We start from the raw sequence: 13,091 nt of genomic DNA, 5'->3' as shown, positions 1-13,091 counted from the left end.
GGGTTTTTTTTTAATAAAAGCTCTTTAACAGATTACCAACAAGGTCCTACTGTATAGCACAGGGAACTCTGCTCAATATTCTGTAATAACCTAAACGGGGAAAGAATTTGAAAAAGAATAGACACATGTGTATATGTATAATTGAATCACTTTGCTGTGCACCTGAAACTAACACAACATTGTAAATCAACTATTGTCCAATATAGAACTAAAAAAAATTTTAAGTTCTTCAAAGCAATGGGCCACGTCTTCTGAGTCCATCATCTCTACCACCAAAATCTTCATCACCATCACTGCCACCACCAGCACCACCATCATCACAATCACCATTCTTTTCTTTATCATCACTATCCTCTTCTTTATCATCACCATCACCCTTATCAATTCCACCACCTTTTTCACAACCATAAAACCTTTCATTATTTCAAGAAAGACTTCCTGAGTGCCTACGATGTGCCAGACACTATAGTTTATATTAAAAATATAGCCATAAACAATCCAAACACAGCCCCTGCCCGTAAGAAGTGTGTGGTGTAGCCTTCCCAGCTTTTTCAAAGCCAGGAATGCAGAGGAAAAAAATCATACTTGTATGGCACACCGGGATAAATAGAAGAAGCTTCTAGAAGCTGGAGATGACCAGCCTCAGGGGCTGAAGCTACCAAAGGCCCCTGGAGGCTGCCCTTTATGGCTGAGAGACCAAAATCTTGGCGCTCCTGTGACACGTTCTTAAGGAAATATTGTGCCAACTCCCAAAAGTGGATGAATTGGGGAGAGAATCCTTCAACAAAGCTTGCTTTGAGCAGGGTACTCTGAGAGAAAGTAAAAGAGGGGAGGTCTCATTGGGATTCGGAATCCAGGAAGTGACATGGATGATGAGACACAAAGAATGTAAAGGCATTTCACGCCTAGGGGATGGCTTATACAAAGGGTTTGGTACATTTTAGAAAAACTCCAAGAGTAATCAGGCTGGAACATAGTGAGAGAGGAGTAAGTAGAGGGAAATGAGACTGGGGCAATAGGTTGGGGCCAGGTCATGCATGGCTTGGGGTCACAATAAAGAGTTTGGTTTCTAGTCTAGGCTTCTGACCAGTTTTAAGAAGAGTAGTGAAATGCTGTAATTTACATTTTTAAAATCTCACTCTCCATACCAGCTTTAGTATGGAAAAGAGACTGTAAGGAAACAGGAAAGGAAGAAGGAAGCCAGTTAGGAGCAACATAGAAGTAGAAGCAGCAAGAGATGCTTGGATGCTTAGGCTATGGTGGTGGCAGCAGTGAGGAGGGAGGGAAGTAAATAGATTTTTTTTTAATCGAGAGGGTAGAATTGATAGGACCTGGTGATAGACTAAGGCTGAGAACCATTCTTTTCCTTGTTACTTTACTCTCTCTTACCAACACCATCTTAATCTTCACCATTGGCATCCTCATCTCCATTATCAGCGGCATCAGCACACTGAACAGAGCCATCATCAGCAAGAACACATCCTCCCCTTGATTTTACACACCATTCTACTCCATCACCCCTTCAACCACCATCTTGATTAAGATTGATCTCTCCCGTTACCATCCCCACTGATGGTTTTGCCTTCAACTCCATCACCCTATTACTGTTATCTTCCATTGCATCATAATCCAACCAGTCCTCCACTGTTCCATCTACATTAGGGAGCATACATGAAGGTAAAATTCAGTGAGGCTGGTTCCAGGACCCCTAATAATGTCTTTAAGGTTTAATCTTTTCTCTCTCCCTTTCTCTCCATCTCTCAAGTGTTTTTCATCTCTTGGCTTCATTCTTATTCAGACTCTCACTTGTTGGACCCCAGGAGCTACCTTTCACCGCTTAGCAACCCCAACAAAAAGAGCAAATCTCTTTCTCAGTGGTGCAAGCCAGATTTCCAAAATCGAAGCCCATATCCCCATCTCTGAACCAATCTCTATGAGTGATAGGGATAGAAGGCTCTGATTGGCCAAGCCTGGATCACCTGCCTGCTCCTGGAACCAAGGCAGGGTGAATTTGTCCCATCCTAACCATGTGAGTTTAAGCAGTGTCACGGCGGCCAGATGTACCAAATAAAAGCACAGTGTGCCTGGTTAAATTTGAATTTCAAATAAATCATAAAATTTTAGTCTAAATATGTTCCATGCAATATTTGGGATACACTTATACTTTTTAAATTGTTATTGTTGTTGTTTAATCTGAAGTTCAATTTTAACTGAGTGTCCTGTCTTTTATCTGGCAAACATAGTTGGCTCCCCAAAGGAAAACGAAGGTGCTATGACCAGAACCAAGAGAAGGGGTGATGGCAGGGTAGATGGTGCCCCTCCACCCAGCACATCCATTTTCCTTCACTAGGTCCCACGCCTCTCGTCTACATAAGGAGAACTTCTTCCTGGCCCCTTTGCAAAGACAACCTTGTAAGCTTTGATCATTCTATTTTTCCTGAGGAGTTTGATATAATGTACCTGGATCATGCTCGGTCACTCTAAAAAGCACAGAGAGTAATGTTTTTCAATGAATCTGGGAAGGGGTGGAGCACATCAAACATCAGATGCTATCATTACTCAGCCAGTCAACTGAAGAGGCAGGATAAAACCTGAAGGCTCTTGAGGCAGAATCCAAACAAAGGACAGCATTTAGGATTCAAGCCACACCAGGCGCCATGCTGGGTACCGTACTGGTGGAGAAAGGGCATTGAACAGGGATTCCAGAGGCTGGTTTTGAGTCTTAAATCAGCATCTTACAGGCCATGTGAGCCCAGAGAAATTGCCTCTCTTTTCTGAGCCTCAGTTTTCTTGGCTGTAAAATGGGGGCACTCATACGTGCCAGTCTCATAAGGGCACCATGAGGGTGTAACGATGGTGGGTATAAGTACTTTGTGACCTATGCAGAGTCATACCAATATAATTATTAGCATATGTGGAAAACGCTTTGAGAAGAGGGGAGGAGTGCATTTCAAACATGAAAAGAAGAAATATTTAAAAGAAAGAGGAGGGCATCAGCACCTGCTCTGCCTCATACTGAGAAGCAGGAATTTGCTTTTCAGCACCACAGACAGCAATCTGCTGGCAGCCGGGAGGCAGAGGGAGCCAGAATTTGGGGCATCCATGGAGCCAAACAAATATTGACTGAGCAGATCCTGGGGCCAGGCACACTAGAGAATACAAAGATTTATGTGGTCTTGACGTCCAAATAACTTAATCTCTTCAAGTCATCAACATTCCTAGACTGATACAGCTGGGGCAAGGCCCCAAGCCTTCTGATACTTGAAAAGTGGGGAGAATCAAAGGGAAAATGTTTTCTTTTCCAACAATTGTTGAATATCTGCTGTGCGTTCACATATGCCATCTAATTTTCTCACTAGACTACCACCCTCAAAGAGAACAGTTACTGCAATGTCCTATGCATTGTTACGTTCCAAGTGCCCAGCACGGTGCCTGGCATATGGTGATACTCAGTAGTTTTTGAATGGATGTGTGAAGGAATTCTTATAAAATCCTATTTTACTCTTAAAAAAAAAAAAAAAGAGGAAGGCAGAAGGGAGGGAGGATGTTGGGATACCGGGAAGAAAGGTTACCTTTCATTATGAAGCATTGAGTATCATGGGAAAGCCGACATTTTTTAAATCAGTGAGATCTCGATTTGTGCAACTCTGCAGCCCTGAGGCCCTGCTTGCCTCGCCAGCCTCACAAACCCAGGCTTCAAACACATGAAGTTTGTTCCTGCCTCTGAGCATCCGCACATGCTGTTCCCTTTAACTGAAATACTCTTATCCCCACCTTTTTTTTTCTTTTTCTTTCTTTCTTTTTTTTGGGGGGGGGGTCTCAACTTAAAAATTAGTTCTTTGGAAAGGGCTTAGCCAACCCCCGATTTAGGTTGAAAGCTCTTAGGATACGATGATTTATGATGATTCGGGTGTGGTTAAGGTCCACTGTATCTCCTTAGGCTCTCAACTGCTCAGCGGCACGCCTACAACATCTACCACACACACCTGTAACTCTCCACATATGGACTTTTCTCCCCAAGTGAGAAGGCTGGAATTACTGGAGAGTGAAGGCCCCCAGGAACACCGAGCACTGATGAAGTAGGAGGATAAATGGCCCTAGCTACCTTACCCCTTTGGGGAGGGAAAGGCTCTGAAGCCTGTTCTACTCTGTCCCCCAGAGTTTCCAAGGGGGAGTGAACCCCAGCTGCCCACTGCAATGATGTCTTCAATTGATTTCCTTTCTTCTTCATCTTAATTCCCCACTCTTGTACCAGTGTGTCCTAGGATCACCCCCCAAATACAATTACTGGCTCTCAAATCCTTATATCAGAGTCTACTTCGAGAGAAACCCAGGACTTCCCTGGTGGCGCAGTGGTTGAGAGTCCGCCTGCAGATTCAGGGGACGCGGGTTCGTGCCCCGGTCCGGGAAGATCCCACATGCCGCGCGGAGCGGCTAGGCCCGTGAGCCACGGCCGCTGAGCCTGCGCGTCCGGAGCCTGTGCTCCGCAATGGGAGAAGCTACAACAGTGAGAGGCCCACGTACCGAAAAAAGAAAAAAAAAAAAGAAACCCAACCTAAAACATATGCTATCTTAGCACTGAGACTCTCCCCGTAGTAATTAATGATTATTGAGTACTGAAGTCATTTGCTACCTGTCTGTCTACTCCTTTGGACATTCAAGCAGGATGGTAGTTACTAGAGGATGGCTCATCCAACACCATTCTGATCCACCTCCCCCTTCTCATTTCTAGGTACCTTCCAGCCAGTGGTGGCCACGTAACATAATTCTGACCAATGAGGTAAAAGCAAGAGTCTGTTGGGAAGGGCTCCCCCAATTTAAAAAAGGCCAGGCCCTGGGAGGAGAAGGCTTTTGGTCCACTTGTAATACAAACATGATGTCTGGAATTACAACAGCCATCTTACAACCATGAGTTTAACCCGCCTGGTGGGAGGCAAAAACAAAGAGTCTGAGTCTCTGATAGCATCGTTGAACAGCTGCCCCATCCTTGAATTGCCTACCTCAGAAATTCTTGTTAGAAGTTAAAAATAAGCCCCTATCAGTTTAAGCCACCATCTTAGGGTTGTCTGTGTTTGCAACTGAATGCCTTGTGAACTGCGGCGGACACAGATCATGTTGGTCCTACCCAATGCATATCATTGGCCTTTAGGTTAGTGCATGATACACAGTAGATGTGTAATGAAGATTTGTTGATTCAATAAATGAAAAACCTTCCCAAAAGTCTCTTCTTGGAAGCACAGAGCTTATTTTGTGTGGCAAACTCGTAAGGAACCAACTCAAGGCTTTAGACATATAGCCAGGATATTGGTTCAGTTATTAAGGTCGCCACACTAGAGACAAATGGCCTCTGTTTATTAAATCTCATGAGATCATGATGTTCTGCTGGCCAGTTAGACTCCATGGACTTGACCCCTGCATAACCGTTTAAGTGCAAAGCCTCCATCTGTCCATTAGAAACTTCTAGAAGGGCTGGCTGCCACCCTTCATATCCTATATGACGTAATTAGCTTAGAATGAAAAGGGATCAGTAACCCACTGGTCTAATTTTCCCATTACACACCTGGCGTGATGCCAAGAGATGAAGGCTGAGTTGCCCTCTTTTCATTTCAGGGGATCTCTTCCCAAATTGGAATAAAAATCCCTCAGCCAGAGAGAAGCCGCTTCCAGGAGGAATGTGGTAGGGAAAGAGCTAGGACCATGAGCCAGTGCAGCTGGATTCCAGCACCACTAGCCTACTGAGAGATCTGAACTGATTGCTTCCCTTCTCTGAGCCTCGGTTTTCTCATCGGTAAAAGGGGCTCATAGAAGTCTTCTTCTGGGAATCTATTCCTGCCACAGTTTACATGCTGCATAGTTACAATGTGGCGGGCATCATAGATTTCTTTTTTTTTTAATAGATTTCTTTTCTGAATCTTCACATCAATCCTCTGAAAGAAATATGCTCTTCCCCCCACCCAGTCTTATAATGGGTACAATTGGTATACAAAAAACTGCACCAAATTAATGTATACAATTCAGTGAGTTTAGACATATGTACACACTTGTGTCACCATGACCACAATCAAGGTAATAAATGTATTCTTCACCTCCAAAAGTTTCCTTGTGTCCCTCTGTTGTTTTGTTGTTGCTATTGTTTTGCTTTTATTTATTTATTTATTTATTTTATTATTATTATTATTATTATTTTGCGGTACACGGGCCTCTCACTGTTGTGGCCTCTCCCATTGCGGAGCACAGGCTCCGGATGCGCAGGCTCAGCAGCCATGGCTCACGGGCCCAGCCGCTCCGCGGCATGTGGGATCCTCCCAGACCGGGGCACAAACCCATGTCCCCTGCATTGGCAGGCGTACTCTCAACCACTGCGCCACCAGGGAAGCCCCTGTTTTGCTTTTGTTTTTCAGTAAGAACACTTAACCTGAGATCTACCCTCTTAACAAATGGCAATCTCATCCGGGAGCACACTGACAGGTACACCCCAAAGGCACACCCGGAAATAAGGCTTAATCTGGGCACCTCATGGCCAGTCAAGTTGATGCATAAAATTAACCATCACAGGGAATTCCCGTGCGGTCCAGTAGTTAGGACTCCATGCTCTCACTGCCAAGGGCCCAGGTTCAATCCCTGGTCAGGGAACTAAGATCCTGCATGCCCCGCAGCGTGGCCAAAAAGAAAGGAAAAAAAAATTAACCATCACAGAGGGGATGAGGAATAACTGTAAATAGGCATGGGGTTGTTTTGGGGGTGAAACAAATGTTCTAAAACTAGATTATGGTGATGGCTGCACAACTCTGTAGATATACTAAAAACTATTTTGTATATATAAATATATATACACTATGTATACATATATATGCAGATATAGATATGCAAATTTATAGAAGCCTAGGCCAGACTTGCCCAGGCCTGAACAAAAGGAACAGAAAGGGAAGAGTTCAGGAGCAATGAGAATGGTGATGCAATGATGGCGGAGGTGACAGGGACGATAGTAACCACAACGGCACCACTTACTGAAAGTGGACGTCTGCTCTGTGTCAGACACTGTGGCATCCATCATATCACTTCGTGAACACGGCAATCCTGGGAGGTAGTTCTGGTTAAGGGGCTGGGGGTCTATGACCAGCACACAGCTCTGCAGGCAGGCTACCCAGGATCAAACCACACCTGCAGCCCTTCCTAGCCTGGGACCACGAGCAAGGTCCAAAGCCTCCCTAAGCCTCAGTTTCTCCATCTGTAGAGAAGACATAAGATGATCCTGACCTTGGGATTACAAGGACACGACCTGGAATCAAGCATGTGAAGCTCTGAGCAGAGTCCCCAGTAACCCCTAGAAAACAGCCAGTGTAAATATTAGCTCTGGCTACTAGCGTGGGTCCCTGTTGTACAAAACATGACAGAGTCATTCAGAGTTTGACCCAGCAAGGTCAGATATCTAATAAGGCACAGACATGGCTTTCAAATCCAGGCCCGACTCCCAACTCTGGGCTGTTGCCACTACCTGGGTATGAATCTCAACAATTAGGCCTGACATCTTCACCTACCCCAGTGCTGCAGACAGTAGCCAGCCTGCCCCAGCCGTCCCCCTGAAAGCATTTGTAGCTCCCAAGGGGACAGCATCTCTCCAGATTGTTAGTGCCCGAATTGCCACATCAGTGCCCAGTGCCAGCCTCCAGCCAGCTCCCTGCAGCCCTCCCAGGCTGGGGTAAGCAAAGGTCAGACTAGAAATTTGCTAATAGAGATTCTGGACATCACAAGGGGTGGGTCTGGAACCAGCCAGATCTCCGAGGTCATGTTCTTTTGAAATTGCCTGCTGCTGGGGCCATTGCCACTCCCTTCCCCAGCCAGGACCTGCAACCATGAGAGATAGATTTGGTCCTTCTCAATACAGTGGCTCAGCGGGGTCTGGGGGAGAGGCAGAGGCACTAGAACCATAGAGCTGGAAGAAACCACAGTATCAGCCTAGTCATCTTACAGAGGAGGAAACCAGGACCCAGAAAGGAAAGAGCACAGTTCTGAAAGCCCTCATGGAAGACGAGAAGAGGGGCATCTCTGTTCAGCTTTGAAAGCTCTCGTTTATTGAGCAGCTACTGTGTGCCAGGCACAAAGGATACAATAGGAATAAGACAAGGTCCCCTTCCTCCTCTGAGGACCTCACAGTGTCCCAGGAGACACAGAACAGGAAAGGAATACACTCAACACGACGTAGTACACGCAGTCACAGAAGAAGATCGAAACCATACTGTTTGAGGACAACTACCATTTGTGAAGGTCTGACTTAAAAGCCCTTCCCATAGCAGGATATTCAGACAGCCCCCCACTCCCTCCTCTAGCCAATCACTCTCCCCCATACCTGGCCACGTTCCTGAGATTTCATCTACACCACAACCCTGCATGAGTTTCTTGTGGCTGCTATTCCAAATTATCACAAATTGAGTGGCTTAAGACAACACAAGTTTATTCTCTTTCAGTTCTGGGGGTCAGAAGTCTGAAATTAGTTTCCTCGGGCTAAAGTCAAGGTGTGGGCAGGGCTGTGCTGAATCTACAGGCCGCCTGCATTCCTTGGCTTGTAGCCCCTCCCTCCACCTTCAAAGCCAGCTGCATAGCATCTTCCCTCCTCTCGGACCTCTGCTCCCTCTCTTTTGCCCTTATACCTTCTCTCTCTGACCCTATTGGCTCTCTCTTATAAGGACACTGTGATCCCATTGAGCACACTCAGGCAATCCATGAAAATCTCCCCATCTTGAGATCCTTAATTTAATCACATCTGCAAAGTCCCCTTTGCCATGGAGAGTAATACAGTCACGGGTTTCAGAGATGAGGACTCCGACACCTTTGGGGGGCCATGATTCTGCCCAGCACAAACCCCAAAAGGTAGGGACTCACTATCACCCCCACATTAGAGATCAGGAAACCAGGGCTTAGAGAGGTGGAGTAACTTGCCCAAAGTCACAAAAGGGAAAGAGATTTGAAGTGGGTTTACCTGATTCCTAAGAGCATGGTCTGGTCTCTACTCTGCTATAAAACACGGAAGGTTGAGGTCTAGAGCCAGCGAAAGAAGCCTTCCCAAAAGAGCCTTCCCAAGCCAAACTGCCTTTGCAACTGGGGCATAAATAGGGCATTTGGGGCATTCTGGGGTTGAACTGCAGGACACCTGGCTACACTTTCCACCCCGCTCCCCAGACCAACATCAACACAAGCAATGTGGGGGAAAGAAACCAGGTAGCTGATGTCCCCAAACAAGCCAGGCCACTTGCCCCTGTAGTTCCATATCATCGAGACAGAAATGGTAGCTTGGCTGGAAGCTTCAACAATTCAGTCGTTTACCTCCAGTCCCCAACTCATCTGAATCTCTGAAACCTCTACAAGCATCTTTCTCCCATCTGAAAAATGGGCATAAGTGATGCCTATTAAAGTAAGCATATTCAGGGGAATTCCCTAGTGGTCCAGTGATTAGGACCCCGTGCTTCCACTGCAGAGGGCACAGGTTCAATCCCTGGTCAGGGAGCTAAGAGCCCACAAGCCGCGCAGCATGGCCAATAAATAAATAAATAAAGTAAGTAAGTAAGTAAGCACATTCACTACCCTCCCTACCTCCTTCCATTCTTCTCCCTGGCCCTGGAATTTTGTTCAGAGACATCTTTCCAATGTTAAGAAGTCTCTCTTTTCTACAACAGCTGAGGGAAATAAGGCATCTAGACACAGGACAGACAAGCCTGGCCTTATCCAACCTCGGCCATTACTTAAAGTCTGAATAGAATCCCGCAGAGAATGTGCAATCAGAGACTCTTGGGATGGGATGGGCCAGGAAGGAGTGGAAATGTTCAGTATAAAAATACTATGTAACTTTTTTTTATTCTTGGGGAAAAGGAAAAAAAAACAAAGTTGTTTATTATGCAGAGAAACCTCTGTTAACCTGTCATGTGTGTTTCTTTCTGATCTTTTTTCTATGAATAAAATCATGATAGTAGCATTTCTTTCTTTCTCTGGGTGCAGGGCCCTGCTCTGAGTGTTTTACTTGCATCGCCCCAGTCCTCATGGCAATTCTACAAGGTTATAGAATTACAATTCTACAAGGTTATAACTGTGGCTATATCATCCACAGTTAACAGGTAGGAATATCAAGGCAAAGAGAAGTGAAGCAATAAAAAAACTAAAAAAAAAAAAAAAAGAGAGCCCAGGATGGTAGACAAAAGTACAGGCTTTGAAGGCAGACCACCAGGAGTTCTTTTCTTTTTCTCTAAGTTTATGTATTCCTTGTACAGGTAATATTGACACAAGTTGTGAAATTCACAAGTTTTAAAATTCAAAAGGTACAGAATGCCATACCCTAAAAAGTCTCCCTCTCTCTCCTCATCCCAGTCACCAGGTTCCCTTCCCCAGAGGGAACCACTCTTAGCAGTTTCTTTCTACCTTTCCGGAGATATATTATGTAAGCAAATATGTGTATATGTGTGTGTCTGTGCATCCTTTTTTTTTTTGGCACAAGTGGCAGGATAGTCTACACCTTGCTTTGTTAATTTAACAAAATATCTCATAGATCATGTGTCAGTCAAGAGTGGGTTCTAACTTATCATACGCATAGCTCTGAGAAGACATATAACTAGTTCTTCGTTCATTCAGTCATCGTGAGAAGCAAATGAAATAATGCAGGTAAAACACTTAGCTAGAGGCTTATACATAGTAAGCATTCACAATATATAAGATCTAATTATTAGAATTTTAATCATGCTACATGCAGAGTTTTCTCTTCAACTATAATTACATCATTCAATTGGACATCATTTGCAAAAATAAAAATAAACCTCGATCTACACCTTGCACTAAATATAAAAATTAATTCTAAATGGATCACAGGCCTAAGTGCAAAAACTAAAGCTACAAAACTAGAGGAGAACATAGGAGGAAATCCTTATGGCCTCAGGTTAAGCGAGATGTCCTAGGCAAAATACAAAGAGCACAATTCATAAAAGAAAGAAGTGGTGGTCCCCTATGATCCCACCTCCTGGTAATCACACCCTTGTGTAATCCCCCTCTTTGTGACTGTGGATGGGACACGGGACTTTCTTCTAACCAGTAGAATGCAGCAAAGGTGGTGGGATGTCATTTCTGTGATTACATTATATGAGATTGTAATGTCCATCTTTCTGGCAGACTTTCTCTATTTGCCTTCTCAGCCTGTACACTTCATGTTGGAAAGGTCAGCGTGGCCAGCAACTATACATGGCCCTCTAGCAGACACCAGTGAGGAATTGAGGTCCTCAATAGCCAGCTGTGGAGAAATTGCATTCTGCCAGCAACCTGAGTAAGCTTGGACTCAGAGCCTGCTCCAGTCGAGCTTTCAAATGAGACCCCAGCCTCAGCCAACAACTTGATTGCAGGCTTCTGAAAGACTGAAGAAGAGGACCCAACCAAGCCGTGCCTGGGGTTCCTGACCCACAGAAATGGTGAGATAATAGACGTATGCTCTTTTAAGCCACTAAATATGTGGTGATTTATTACACAGCAACAGGTAACTAATACGATTGGCATGTTTCTGGAGAGCAGTCTGGGGCTGCGTGTTGAGGACCTTAACAAGGGCATACCCATTGATTTTGTCATTCCACTTTGAGAAATAGAGAGGCAATTGCTCCAAAAAGTACATTCAAAGATATTCATCACAGAGTTCCCTAGCCTGAGAAAAGTATCTAACATTTCTTGAGGACCTACTATATGTCAGGTGCTTTGTCTCTCTCTTTTTTTTTTTTTTTTTTTGCCACTCCATGTGGCATGCGGGATCTTAGTTCTCTGACCAGTGATCGAGCCCGTGCCCCCTGCACTGGGAGCACAGAGTCTTAACTACTGGACCACCAGGGAAGTCCCTATGACAGGTGCTTTGTATGTTTTACTTCACTTAAGTCTCCCAACAATCCTATTCTTATCATATTATACCCATTTTACACACCAGCAAATGAAGTCTCCAGGAGATGAAGTGACTCACCAGAAATGAATCAGACAATGCTCATAAAATTCTTACTACCATGTCTTGCACAAGGCCAGTGCTCAATAAATCTTATAGTGTTTGCACTCATTCAGTTTCAAGTTTCAGAAACCTAACTCAAAATAGTCTAAGCTAAAAAGAGCTCACAGAACTGGGGAGTTCTGGGTGGCTGGCTCCAGGCATGGCTGTATCCAGGAGCTGGAAGGATATCTGTTGGCAGGACTCTGTCTTTACCAATCTATTAGCTCTGTTTGCTTCTGTTTTTCAGGCTCTATCCACATGACAGATCTATTTCTTCCCAGCCTAGCAAGCCTGGGAGAACAGAAGCAGCACTCTCCCAAAATCCACAGGCTAACCTGAAAGAATATGATTGGCCCAGTTTGGGTCACATGCCCCTTGCTAGAATTACATCACCAGGAGGTTGGGGCTCTATGATTGGCCATCCTGGATCACATGACCAGCTTCCAGGGGCAGGAATGTCATGATTGACAGCCCCACCCAGAACCCAGGTCAGTAGAGTGATTCGAGAAGGAATGCTGTGAGCAGAATGGGCACAGCCACCCCGCTTTAGGAATTATGACTCCAGAATGGATATTGAGGGAAGATGGAGATCAGAACACCACCGCCCCGCTCTGGAGCTCACGTCGTTTCCATTACACACGCCTCATCTCCCACGTCCACACTCTAACCTTTTCACACTTCACACTGTCAGCTGACCTGGAAAACAACCCCTCTGCCCAACAGTGTGCAGCAAAAAAGCAGCTCGTAAAGAGCGTTGGTGAAGGAAAGCTGGCTGGACGCAAAGGTCAGAGCCAGCGGAGTTGCAGTGCCCTGGTCCTTGCTCACAAGGGCTCCAGGTCTGGAGCATCGTCAGCAACACAGCGAGCCCAGGACAGGGTCTCTAGAAGGCTGGGTGGCTTCTCCGTGGCCCGCCCCACCCTGGCAACAAAAACGATCATAAATTGGCAAATGTTTGTTGAGTGCTTGCTGTGTGCCGGGCCCTGTTATACTTTACCCATGTTAATTCCATCCTCGCAACAGCCTATGAAGGAATGTGCTGTCATTAATCCCACTTTACAGATAAACTGAGGCACACAGAATGGTGATGTAACTTGCC

Source organism: Mesoplodon densirostris, chromosome 16, assembly GCF_025265405.1.
Source record: "Mesoplodon densirostris isolate mMesDen1 chromosome 16, mMesDen1 primary haplotype, whole genome shotgun sequence".
Taxonomy (NCBI): Eukaryota; Metazoa; Chordata; class Mammalia; order Artiodactyla; family Ziphiidae; genus Mesoplodon; species Mesoplodon densirostris.
Note: the sequence above shows the minus strand (reverse complement) of the source record.